This window comes from Malus sylvestris, chromosome 8 (assembly GCF_916048215.2).
Source record: "Malus sylvestris chromosome 8, drMalSylv7.2, whole genome shotgun sequence".
In the NCBI taxonomy this organism is placed as follows: Eukaryota; Viridiplantae; Streptophyta; class Magnoliopsida; order Rosales; family Rosaceae; genus Malus; species Malus sylvestris.
In genome coordinates, this window is record NC_062267.1 from 19,724,317 (window position 1) to 19,737,810 (window position 13,494).

Here is a 13,494-nt window from a genome sequence, read left to right on the forward strand (position 1 = left end):
GCGCTGCTACATCCACCGATCCACTAATCTGTTCGGTTTGTTGCTGTTGTTCAAGGGGCAGATTGGTTCAATGCAAGAAAAAAATATGTTTGTTGAAGGAAAGCATTCGAAAAAAAAAGAAAAAGAAAGAAGACGTGCAGTTTGAAAAAAAAAAAGTAGAAAATAAATAAGAAAAAAAAAACGTTGCTTTTTTGTTTGAAGGCCCACACGGGCTAGAAAAAAAAAGATTCTGTTTCTTGTGTTTGAGGCCTTTTGGGCCCACACAGTTGATGTAAGAATGGTTATTGATGTGCTTTGGAAATCTCCTTGTTACGACAACAATCGCTTGTGTGTTTAGAATTGTGACCACTTAAGTGATAGTGTTTGTGTTTGTTTGTTTGTTGCTACAATTGAGATATGGAAATCTCGTATGTTTAGTGACGGGTTCTTTCCATACTCTCAACACTAACTAGTCTGAATCAGAATCAGTTTGCCAGTCAAGTCAAGTCAAGTTCGCCAGTTAAGTCAAGTTAAGTCAAGTTCACCAGTCAAGTCAAGTCAAGTCAAGTCAAGTTCGCCAGTCAAATCAAGTCAAGTTAATTCAAGTTCGCAAATCAAGTCAAGTCAAGTTGCATGCTAGTTCGTTTAACGGAGTCAGTCCGCATCTGCTTGTTTGCATACCCATGTCGTATAATGCCATGAGTTTGACGGGAGGTGTTGAAAAATATTAATATTTAGGTTTATTTTGAATGCTTTGTTTTTTGGGCTTAGTCCGTTAGCATTAGGGTTTTGATTTCTTACATTTTAGGATTATGGTTAGTTTATTATAAATAGCATGCTTGTTATTCAGTCAAGAATAAGTTAATCACAATGTAGCCTCTTAGGGTTTTGTAGCCATTCCGGCATTCTTATTTGTTTAATAATATTTCTATTAGTTTGTAGTCTTGGTTATTGCACGCTCTGATATTCCACTATATTTATAGAAGAAAAGAAAGAAAAAGAGGAGACAAGTCTGATTGTACTAAATAAATTGTAATGTCAGAGTCACATCCCAAAACCAATTTTGGGGGAGGGTTTCATTGTTTGTAAGTTAAAACCTTTTACCCTCCGAAACGAGTTCAAGAACGTCCAAGTAGTTAGTACAATAATGTAGCCTCCGAAACAAGTTGATGTTAGCTGTGTAAAATCAAGTGGTGGTTGGTTTGGGGGAAAAGACTAAATATTTCGACAAGCAAACTACTTTTAAGGAATGATGTAATTATAAGTTTCCAATTGGAATTGACAAGCAAACAACTTACTTTTAGTTGTATTTCTCAACATTTATTATCGAGGGTTTGAATCTCGTGAATGAATAGTTCGAATTAAATTATTATGACTGACTTATTGTGAGGCTTAACCATATCTTCATTCTCTTTAGTGTAAAAATAAAGTCATTATTCTTTATTTACAAATCACAGTTTGAATGTAATGATATGGTAGTAAGTGCAAAAGTGTCATAAATACTTAATCTCTATTATGTTGAAAGATTTACAATAATTACAAAGCTACCGAGTGAAATGTAAAATATAGTAGAGTAGATTTATGAATTACTCTAGTTTCCAGATGTTATGCCAACTCACCTATAGTACAATAAGAACTTGGCCGGTGTTCAAGCTCTAGAATTGGTCGCAACCCGGTCTGGAGATACTTCTGCAAGATCGACAGAAACTAACATGAAACCGGGTGAATACCCCCATGCTTATCGCCTGAGGGAAGAGACAGATACATGAAAATGATTTCGTGTAAGAATCTCCTGCAAGGTTATGTGACACTCAAGAAGCACGTTCTTCGGTCAGATTGAAGCCTGCGAGGGTGAAGATCTCGAGGTATAACCACAGATTAGCTACTTGTATCCCTTTGCCCAAACAGATACACAAAATATCAGGATCTCCAAACCAAACGAGTTGCATATCGTAGCCATGGCGTATGCGTTGCTCTCCAAGGTATTTGCTTTCTCGCATTGCATTGAACTCAGCAATGAAGGTAGAAGCAGTACTCAGGCAACCTAGAAATCCAAATTGTATGCCTATTGCAACAATGTCGCGAGTCTTAGTGTTCATTTGTGCAAACAGAAAAATTTTTGCACGTTAGATTTCGTTGATTTTTCTATTGAAAAACCATGAGCATGGATCAAGACAATGCAGGACAAAGGCAACACACAGAATATTGTAAAAGAAACGAGTACACTTTAAAGAAACTTTTAAAACCCTGACGAGAAAAAAAAAAAAAAAAAACCACCACCCAAACTAATAAACTTGGCAGGTCATAACGTGACAAACTAATATACGTGAACTGTAAGCTTTCCGAACACAAGACATAACATACGAAAAGTGATGGTGAGGATCAAGTCATCGAGTGGATGTGGACAGAGATCATACCATAAGAGCTTACCACTTTCTTCCCAGTAGACAGGGCAACCATGACACAAAATGCAGAAACACTGGCAATTAGAGTACCAAATGGAACCCATTTCAACAACCCCGCTTCCTTAATACACGTCCATTAAGCCAGACTAAACCACCAGATCCACACATCTAGAGGTCCAACTATGCAACCCAACAACAGTTGCACCTCGTCGCTGTCACTTTTAAATTCCTCTCTCAACATTACTCCACTCACACTCCATAGAGATCCTAGCATCCGCAGCAACACAGCTAAAGATACCAAGTGATGCTTGTGGCTGTCAACCCTCCAACTCCTTCTAGAGCTAGTGACACCACATACTGAGTTCCCATCAAGAAGCTGCCTAAAACCCTTTGCTGTCTCTACCCTGAAAATGATGGAGTAGGCCGCAAGAAACAAACCTAATATAATCCGTCACATGAAAGAGAAGCACAGATTAGTCCAGCAGTTTGAGCTACTTTGGGTTTGTGATTAATCCGTGGATAATAGGCATCAAAGCTGAAACCAGCTAAATTCAATGAAATTGAAACATCATGCCTGGCATAGCCAGCTACATGTCTACGGCAGCAATTCTTTAGAATATGACATATTACCTATTAGAAAACCGAGCAGAGCAAACACCCAATGGCCTTCAGCACTGAGTTCAAGCATTTTCTGCTTCCAACCGCTGAAAGTTGTAAGGCTTCCTAAGTAACCGGTTGACAATCCAATGGCAAATAATCGGACGTATAGGATATATCTCCTTCGAAAACAACACCCAACGACCCCATCAAGAAAGAACCAACCTACCAAAATGCATTAGGAACAAAGTTTCCACTGAAACATCATCCAACATTTTCTGTATAACTACCAAAGAAATATGACTTTAGAAATGAAAAGATGAAGAGAAAAAACTATGAAAACATAGGTACCATGGAACTTGATTGAAATTCAATAATCATCATACCATGTGTAGTACAACTCCTTCCGAACATTCATGATTAATTTTAGAGAAACATGTTTATCAATAGATCACTGCCAAATAAAGGGGACTACCACATTTGTGCATGTGTGTGTGTGTGAGAGAGAGAGAGAGAGAGAGAGAGAGAGAGAGAGAGAGAGAGAGAGAGAGAGAGAGAGAGAGACCATATTAAAAGGAAGATCAAGGTAGAGAATGGTTTGGTTGCTTGTTCATCAACAACTGCAGCACCAAACAACTTTTGCAGCAGATATCTCGTTAAGACCTGCACAATGCTGTGTGTCAAATACTCTACTTGACAAGTAGGTTTCTTGATATGAAAGAAATATCTAACACGATGTGTTACAATGACATTCAGTTTTGTCAAGAAGACAAACAGAAATCCCAACCTACAAGATTTTCGAGAGCAAGTATTTTTGTTGTTCTCTAGTGTTTCACAATATAAAGATAGAACGGATGCAAGTTGATCATTATAAGCATCTTCATCTAGAGAGATTTCTACAAAAAAAATTATATTTTTAGCAAGGAAAATTTTGTAATGCATGATAAGATCTAGTTATCACAATTGTGAAGACCAGAATATGGCTAGTGTATTCTTCCACAAGCATCTGAAGGTCCAAATCTTGTCAAACGAAGGCAATAACAGCTACAAACTCCGTATATGTTGTGATTCAAATAAATGCACTTTGGTATACACTGAGAAACAAAGTTAAGTGTGTTACCCTGGAGACTGCCAAACACAACTAAATGAACCATGCATGAACCGTACTCCAAGAATTTTGGCAACCTTATCGTATTGTCCTGCATGTACAAACACAATAACTTAATGTTACTAGCACGATCCAACCAGAAGGGGGGAAGACTTAAACATATTTGACTTTGTTACTTTCATGATCAATAAAAAAGCAAACCAAATCTCCTGTACATGGTCAAGGATCTCTAACAAAGATTATATACAATAAGAAAGTATCAACCTAAAGCTCACTTTCTTTTTGTCCTCATGTATGATCGCATCACTGAAAAGAGGAGATATGACTTCCTCTAGCAAGGGAGAAACAGGGGAAATTGCTATGGATGCAACAGGGTCACGACCCCAGAACCCATAGGATTGGAGCTGAATGCCCTCTGAAGGAAACAAGTGGATGCTGCCACTCTCACTGGGCCTGTTTCTGTGAAGAGGCCGATCCTGAATATCTCCTGCCTCTGACACACATTCACTTTCATTGCCATCATCTAATTTGCTCAACTTTTTCAGTAACACCACACGGTTTAACAATACCAACGGAAAGCCAATGCAAGGGCCTACGAACTAATGAAATCACAGAGTAAATCTCAATACCAAGCAAATCACAAAATGCTCTTCAAACCTACCTAAATCCAGCACACCCAATAATTGTTTCGATCCAATAATCAGTATTGAAACCAATTTCCATTCACTTTTATCAATTTAACATAATTTCTGTTCAAACTTATAGTATCAAACCTCGTGAATTTCAATTCATATACTGAAGACAAATCCTCACGCATCATATCTACAACTAGGATGCTAGTCTCGCCGTATTCCAACCCAATCAATCATTGTTGTCTGTTTCAACTATCCCACATAACATCGCTTGATGGGTTTGGAATATTGACATAGTAGTGTCCCTATTATAACATATAGGAAACGCAAAGTGTCCAAAATAATACTAATGACAAAAATCAGAATCTTCTATCAATAGTCTCGACTCTCGGAGTTCTTTAATCTTGGGACACCTACAACATTGGGTCTTTATGCTTTTGAATACGATGATATTTTAACCATTAGTGAATACGAACCTAATATATAGATGGATCTTTTGGACGACACGATTGTTGCACCAACGAATAGAAACTTGAGTTGAATCCACCAGTTTCTTCAATGTTAGAGTGGGATGGGAAGGTGATGAAGATCAGCCACAATAAAGTCACTTCTTTGTGCACTAAATGCAAGTGACTGGCAAGATTGTCCTAGGAGTGGACATGTTGAACTGACTTTGGAATTGGAATAGAGAACTTCGGATCTGCCCAAATATCTCTAAGGATCACTGCCTTTTGCCTTGATTTTGATTTCATTTTGTTGAAAACAAAAAGCCTGTAAGAGTTTTCAATCAAGGATCTAAACCAATGAAATCAAGGATCTAAACCAATGAAATAATTGTAGTCACTTGTATTTAATTTGTTTAGATCCTTGATTGAAAACTCTTACACGTGGTATCAGAGCCACCAATTAAATCTTGAACGGTGCCGTTTGTCTTTTGGGTATAAAAGATTGAAACTTTTTCCGCTGCGTTCTTCTTCATTTCTGCTTCGAACATGGTGACTACTCAAAGTTTCATTTCTAACTCTTTGTTCATGTAAAGTTGCTAGAAGTTGATTTGCTTTCTTTATTACGATTGTTGCAATAAAAATCTTGATTCATCAAACTTCTCCAAAGTTGATTCGAATCGAGGTATGAACCCTAGAATTTATTAATTTGTTCTTTTTTTTCAATTATTAGTCTGTTTTATAAAGGATTCAAACCTTATCTGACTCGGTTGGATTGAATTTTTCCTTTTATATTAAAAATTACCATTGTGATCTTTTAAACTCAGTTCGATTCGATTATAGTGTTGATGGTAAAGTTGTCTGATCTTGTTAGAATTCATTGGATATCAAATGTGGTTAAATTGATCTGTCTAATGGCCTATCGTAGTTCATTGTTAATTATATATTAACAATATCAAATTTGGCTTGATTTATTAAGAATTATTCAATATACTACCAAAGTAGTTTAGTTGAGATTTTGCTCTTAAGAATCAATTTTGTCGGTCAATTGTAGTTTATGAACTGTAACAAGTAAAATTAGCTTCTAAAGAGGTTGTTTTTTATTGGAATTAGTCATAAGCTAATGTATAGTGAGCAATGGAAAACTTGGATTATGTATTGTTCTTCTTGCCTAAAGGTGTGGATTGACATAATTTCTGGTGCTTTATTCTTGGCTATGCAAATGTTTGAATGTTCATCTTAATATATAGAATGGTTTCTTGCCCAAAGGTGTAACTAGTTTCTATAGTTGAATATGGAGAAAGCCTGTTCAACTTTCTTGTCATAGATATTATGAAATTCAAACACTTACGAAATTTTGAACAACTTACAGGTCTCAATATTTTGAATCTCATCAATATTGAGAAATTGAATGAGAACAACTTCAAAACATGAAAGCAACAAATTGACATGAATCTAGGACTTTTGGAGTTTGCCATTGCTTTCAAGCAGCCTAAGCCACATGCCTTGCCTACCAAGATTACAAAAGAAAATAAATATGCATTTGAAAAATGGGAAAGAGCAAATGAAATGTCCCTGCTTATTATGCAAAATGCTATGGAGGAACATATTAAAGGAGGCATACCTTCATGTGATTTGGCTAAGGATCATTTGACAGCTATTGAGGAAAAATACAAGAGGTCAGATAAGGTGGAGGTAGGGTCTTATTTATCCTCTTTCACTTCTATCAAGTTTGATGGGATTTGGAGCATCAGAGAACACCTACTCAAGCTTGTCAATATTGCCAACAAGCTAAACAACTTGGATGTGCCAATCTTTGAGCAATTTCTGGTGCACATGGCACTTAGTTCTCTATCAGCTGAATATGAACAAGTCAAAATCAACTACAACACACAAAAAGAATCCTAGAGTGTGAATGAACTGATTGCAATCTGTTGTCAAGAGGAAGAAAGGCTTAAGAAAGGCAAGGAAGAAGCTGTCAACCTGGTATCTCAAATTTGATAACATGGTCTCTTCATTTTGTTTTGTTGAAAATAAAATTGATAATTGTATCTACATGAAGATGGTGAAATCTAATTTTATTTTTCTTGTTCTTTATGTAGATGACATATTGCTTACTAGCTCAGACTTTCAGTTATTGCAAGAGACAAAAAGCATGTTAGCCAACAATTTTGATATGAAAGATTTGGGAGAGGCTAATTATGTTTTGGGCATCGAAATAGTCAGGGACGAACTAAAAGAGTATTGGGATTGTCTCAACAACACTACATAAACAAAGTTCTGAAAAGATTCAATATGGAAGCATGTTCTGGTGGTGATGTTCCTATTGGCAAGGGAGACAAATTTTCGGTTGATCAGTGTCCTAAAACAAATTATGAAATCGAAACCATGAAGGATAAGCCTTATGCCTCATTGGTTGGAAGTGTCATGTATGCTCAGGTATGTACTCGACCAGATTTGGCCTTTGCAGTAAGTGTGTTGGGAAGATTTCAACAAAATCCAGGTGTCTCTCATTGGAATTCAGCCAAAAAGGTTTTGAGGTATTTGCAGAAAACCAAGTCTTACATGTTGAAATATAATCATGTAGATTCCCTTGATTTGGTGTGTTATAGTGATATTGATTTGGGTGGAGATATTGACGATTGTATGTCAACAAGTGGATACATTTTTCTCTTGGAAAATGGTGCTATTTCATGGAAGAGTCAGAAACAAAACACTCGAGTAATATCAACCATGGAATTTGAGTATATTGGATGCTTTGAAGTTGTTAGACATTCTAATTGGCTTAGGAACATGATTTTGGATATGAAGATTGACAAAAACATAGAACAACCATTGAAGCTATATTGTGACAATAGCCCAATTGTTTTCTTTGCTAAGAACAACAAGCGTTCTGAAGCTTCAAGGCTTATTGACATCAAGTATTTGGTGGTTCAAGACTAGGTCAGAGATAAGCTCATTGATACAGAGCACATCAGTACTTATAATATGGTTGCAGACCCTTTGGCGAAGGCAGTGTACGTTACAAACTTTTAGAGATTGGTGCCAAAGATGGGCCTACATGCATCTCTTGATCTAGTTTGAATGTGGGAGAAAGGTAATGTTTTATCTCTTTTGTTTCAACTTTTCATATTGTTAAACTGTTTTCTCTCTTTTGTTTTAGCTTTTCATATTGTTAACTAGATAGTGGACTTTTCTGTGTTATAGATGAGTTTTATTTCTTGTAAGCAAATTACATTATGTTGGTAATTTTTTATGAAGCAATTTTCACGTGGATCTAGTATTATTGATTGTGTTTTGCAAAACTACGAAGAAATTTTGGAATGTCTGACATTAAAATGACCAAAATGTGGGAGCTTTATTGGTACCAAAGTTTTCACACATTGATTCCTTAATTACAATGATGACACTTGATATGATTGCTAAGTGATTGTAGAGTGCTGGTACAAGAATGGTTGTGTCAAGTTTTCTATAGTCCTGCAATTATATTGATGTGGAGAGTTATTGAAAATTCTTGTATACATGAGTATGATTCTGTGATCACTATTGCCTTATTGGATATAATGCTATTTCAGAAATGATGAGGCTACACTCATGTGGGAGAATGTAAGATTATGTCATGTGTGTGAATTTGCCACATCATTTTATCTGTATTATATTAAATAAGAAATAGAATTATACATGTGTTAGGAGATAAATAATATAATTATTTATATCAAATTGGTTGGGAATAGAACTCTGAGGGAGTGGTTTAAGCCACTCACATAATGGGATGACAGTTTTCCTTAATAAGAGGAAACTGTCAACAGTTGGATATATATGAATTTGGTCTCTCCTCTCACAATTACGTTTATTACAAAGTTTTCCCTATTGAAACTGAACACCAATTGTCAGAGAGGAGAAGGCTAATTCAAGAACCATTTACTACGAATTCATCAAGTAAGTTTTTATAGATTGTTTCTATAGAGTCAATCCTGCATTTGATTGTGATGTTAATTGTAGTTACTTGTATTTAATTGGTTTAGATCCTTGATTGAAGACTCTTACAGAGCCTTCAAATCATAGATTCAAGACAAATTCGGAGATCACTTTTTAATCACTCCAAAAAGTACAAAAAAAGAAAAAAAGAAACCAATTTAAAAGAAGCAATGGCCTGCTTTCATTTACTTATTTGACATTTTCTTTAATATTTCATCCATGGCAAACAATAGAGTACACAACTAAAACAATGAGTTCCACGATACAAACTAACAATTAAGAAACTAGAAAAGCAGGGACCAAAGGAAACAAACAAACAACGGATATTATGATAGAAAAGGTTTGAAATCATTTTGCGTAAGGGATAAACAAAAGGGAAACAACACAAAAACAAGAAGAAAAATACCAAGAATGCCCAGAAATTACCTTTCTGTTTAAACAAATTCAAAAACCCAGAAACAAAAATGATTAAGGGCAGAGGCATGCCTATTGATGAAAACAATGGTATGGTAGTTTCAAACCCAAAAAGATAAGGAAGAAAACAATGGTATTTCAACCCCATATAAGAATAATTTGAAGAAAACATAGCTATTGATGGATTCAGAGACTTGGAGATTTGTTTTAGCCAATACAAAAGGTTGAAGGCTTGAAGCAATATATGCTGCTACTTTCAATTTGTAAGAGAAAATAAATAGGTTTTTCTTCCAAAAAAAAAAACTGATGTATTGGACCATCTTTTCTGACCTTTGAGCTCTTCCAAATTCCATGATTGATTGAAAGCATTAAAATTTTTGTAATAAAGTTGGAGACCTTTGAAGTCTGCACGCTCAAGACCTTTAGAGTCTCCCAGAATCCCTCAATTGATGGAGTATTAAAGTTAGAGTAAATTGTAGCTATGGTCCCTGAACTTTAATCAAATTGGAGCAATGGTCCCTCAACTAAAAATCCATTACCATTGGTCCTTCAACTTATCAAAACATGCAGCTATGGTCCCTCAACTAAAAATCCATTACATTTGGTCCCTCAACTTTAATTCAACTGGAGAAGTGGTCCCTTAACTTTAACCCAATTGTAGCAATGGTCCTTCCAACATAACTCGTTTTGACAAAATTTTTTAGGTAGTTGATGAAAAGGACCATAATTACACATTTTGATGAGTTGAGGGATCCTAATTATATAAATGGTTATTCCAACATAACATATTTTGACAAAATTTTGAAGAAATTGATGAAAAGGACTATAACTACACATTTTGATAAGTTGAGGGACCAATGGTAATGGATTTTTAGTTGAGGGATCATTGCTCCAATTTGATTAAAGTTCAGGAACCATTGCTACAATTTACTCTTAAAGTTATTGGAGAAAAAAAAAAAGGGATTTCATTCTTTAATAAAACAATATAAATAAAAATATATTTTTTTAGTTAGAAAATGAAAATGGGGTGGGTTCGAGTACGGGTTCAGAGCAGATACTCCTATAACCTTAACTGAACACGAAACTAGACAATTTACCCAATGGTTACCCATAACCATAAAAATCTCAAAGTTTGATACCCGAAATTAAACCGTTCGAGTTGGTTACTTGCGGGGATTAGGTTTGACGGGTTAAATTGTCATCCCCAGCAAAAACCCCTGCAGTTCAATTCAAACCGTTAATCACATCAAGATGGGGAAAAATAGAGCAGCCTCTTTCTCCTGCTCGTCTATATATTGCAACTCTCCCTACTAAGACAATAATTAATTAGATTAGATAATTGGGTATAAGTTATTATTGTGTTAGTAAAGAATAATTGCCCAATGCATTTCCACCCATAAATAAATTGTCCAGACAATGAGTATTAAAAATTTGTTTCTAGAAAAAAAAAAACTTTATGATTAATTTCGGATTGGATTTATAAGCAATTCCGTCACACCACGTGTTATTATGCAAATTACAATTTTTTGTGTATAGATTTTCGATTAAATTTTTATTCAATCTCATAGTGCAACGTGTCATGATCTTGTAAGAATTTTGTGGATAGATTTTTCATAAATTTTTTAACCAATCATGTTGCACCGCATGTCATTATCTAGTAAGAAGCCTTATAAATAGATTTTAAGTAAAATTTCAACCAATCATGCTGCGCCCTATGGCATTATCTGCAACTTCATCTTTTTTTTTTTACTCCATATATACCCTACATCCAACTTAAAGTTCACTCACCAGATTTAAAGTCTCTTTGAATCATTCTTTATAAAACTCATCCTTCTCTATTGAGCTTCAGGAAACGACTGGGTCTGGAGATTATCTCACTTCTTACTACATCATGTCACCTTCTACGTGGCTGATTCTCTTACTCTTCCATTTCGAAATAACTCATTTTCTCGCTCTTGGAGATCGAACAAATCATTCTCATGCTCTTGAATTCCTTAACAATCTTTATTTGGTTATTTCAAATAAAGATTGTTAAGAAATCCAAGAGCAAGAGAATGAATTGTTTGTCCTCCAAGAGCTAGAAAATGAGATTTTGAAATGGACGAGCGGCAGAATCAACCATGGAGAAGGAGACATGAATTTTACTTTAATACGTCTATCATGCACTTTAAACTTGTGTTATTGTAATCTAGGATTGTTTTATAATTCCGGGATCTAAAAAGTTTTAATTTTTACGCTTGAGTAACTTCTGCATAATTTAATAATTCATAGTCAATAAAAATTAAATCTTTTTATTTGTTTGGTAGTTTATGTTTTGGGTTCTTAGTGGAGGACCCATCTTTAGAGAAATGAGAACCAACTTTTTTTTTTTTTTTGGAGAACGAGAACCAACTTTTATTGGGTTCCAAACTTGTGCAATTTGTTACTTAGTAGTCGTAAAGCAAAATGATTTAGCCTTTTGCACCTTAGCTATAATTGGGACGCTACTGTGTTAGTATTTCAAACCCATTAAACAATGTTATGTAGGATAGTTGAAACACACGACATATTTGATTGGGTTGAAACACATAATATGTTCGATATTATAAGTTCGAATATAAATTATGTTAAAATGATAAGAGTGATCAAATTTGGTCTCCAACATTGATTATAGGATCGAAAAAATTATTGGGTGTGCTGGATTTAGGTCAGTTTTGAAGGGCATTTTGTGATTTGTTTGGTACTGAGATTTACTATATGATTGCATTTGTTGGTAAGCTCTTGCATTGGCTTTTTGTTGGCGTTGTTAAACTGTGTGGTGTTACCGAAAAAGTTGAGCAAATTATTGTTTGCTACAGTTAAACAAGATTCTGCAGTGTACCTGTAACATCCTGTTGAAGAAAAACGCTGTCCTTTTCGTATATCTCACAAGTAGAAAAACAAAGCGTACACTCTCCCAATAGATTATGGGTTTTCAGTATGAAAAATTCATGTCACATTTGAGTTTCATGAAAAATTTTAAAATTTGAGCAGGAGTTGCTTAGATTGGTTGTAGTGGATTCCTTTCGGGCATGACTCAGTTTCAATGTGTTGTATTCACAATCTATTTTGTGGGAGAGGGATTCACCAAAAAAAAATGATATCACCATTCAAGATTAATAAAAGTGTAGTAACATGCATATAAGCTCTGGCTTTTTCTCATGACAAGTTTTTAGTTGAGAGTTGTGGCTTGATTAAATTTCAATATCGTTATAATTTTGGCCTGAACATCCATCTAGCATATGTATTCCATACTGATTTATTCATGCTTGCAGGTACCTATAATCTCCAGGCCATTTTGCTAGTGAGCAAAAGTTTAGATTTCTATTCTTTGAGCAAAAGTTTAGATTTATTCATTCATGCTTGCAGGTACCTATAATCTCCAGGCCATTTATATTCTCCAGGCCATTTTGCAGGTACCTTTAATCTGTTTCATTTCGAATGGTATGTGAAAAAAAATAGTCTGAACATGATAGGATTGCACTCCACTATAGTTATTATGTAATAACATGACCATAAAAGTATATCAATTATTATTATTACACATTGCTCTACATTTCCTGCTATGTGTCTGCATGGCACATACTTAATTTTCCCTATCATTTAGTAATGCGAAACGATTACAAAGTTTTTTCTATCATAGAATATGTTGTTTGTTTATTTCCTTTGTTCTTTGCTTTTCTGGTTTTTTATTTGTTAGTTTGTGTCATGTACTGATTGTTTCCAGTTGTGCACTCTATTATTTGTTGTGAATGAAATGTTAAAGAATATGTCAAGTAAGCAAATCAATGCTCTTTTAAACTGGTTTCTATTACTTTCTTTCTATGTCCTTTTTGTTGGGATTAAGATTCTTGAATATATGATTTGAAGGGCTTTGTCACCAACTAAATTAAATCAAAATCAAAGCAAAAGATAGTTGT

The 13,494-nt window shown here is 34.9% G+C and overlaps 1 long non-coding RNA gene and 1 pseudogene across 2 annotated transcripts; one reads left to right on the plus strand and one right to left on the minus strand.

Annotated features, from left to right (window-relative positions):
* Positions 1–1,861: 1,861 nt before the first annotated feature.
* Positions 1,862–4,909, minus strand: LOC126631420 (uncharacterized; annotated as a pseudogene).
* Positions 4,910–5,534: 625 nt separating this feature from the next.
* LOC126631283 (uncharacterized) lies at positions 5,535–13,186 on the plus strand. Of its 2 annotated transcripts, XR_007626359.1 has the most exons (5): positions 5,535–5,849; positions 6,537–7,150; positions 7,267–8,261; positions 12,850–12,915; positions 12,991–13,186. It is a non-coding gene; the product is annotated as an uncharacterized LOC126631283 (long non-coding RNA). The 2 variants fall into 2 exon arrangements; XR_007626358.1 differs by lacking the exons at positions 12,850–12,915; positions 12,991–13,186 and having other exon boundaries at positions 6,537–7,172; positions 7,267–8,521.
* The last annotated feature ends 308 nt before the right edge of the window (positions 13,187–13,494 follow it).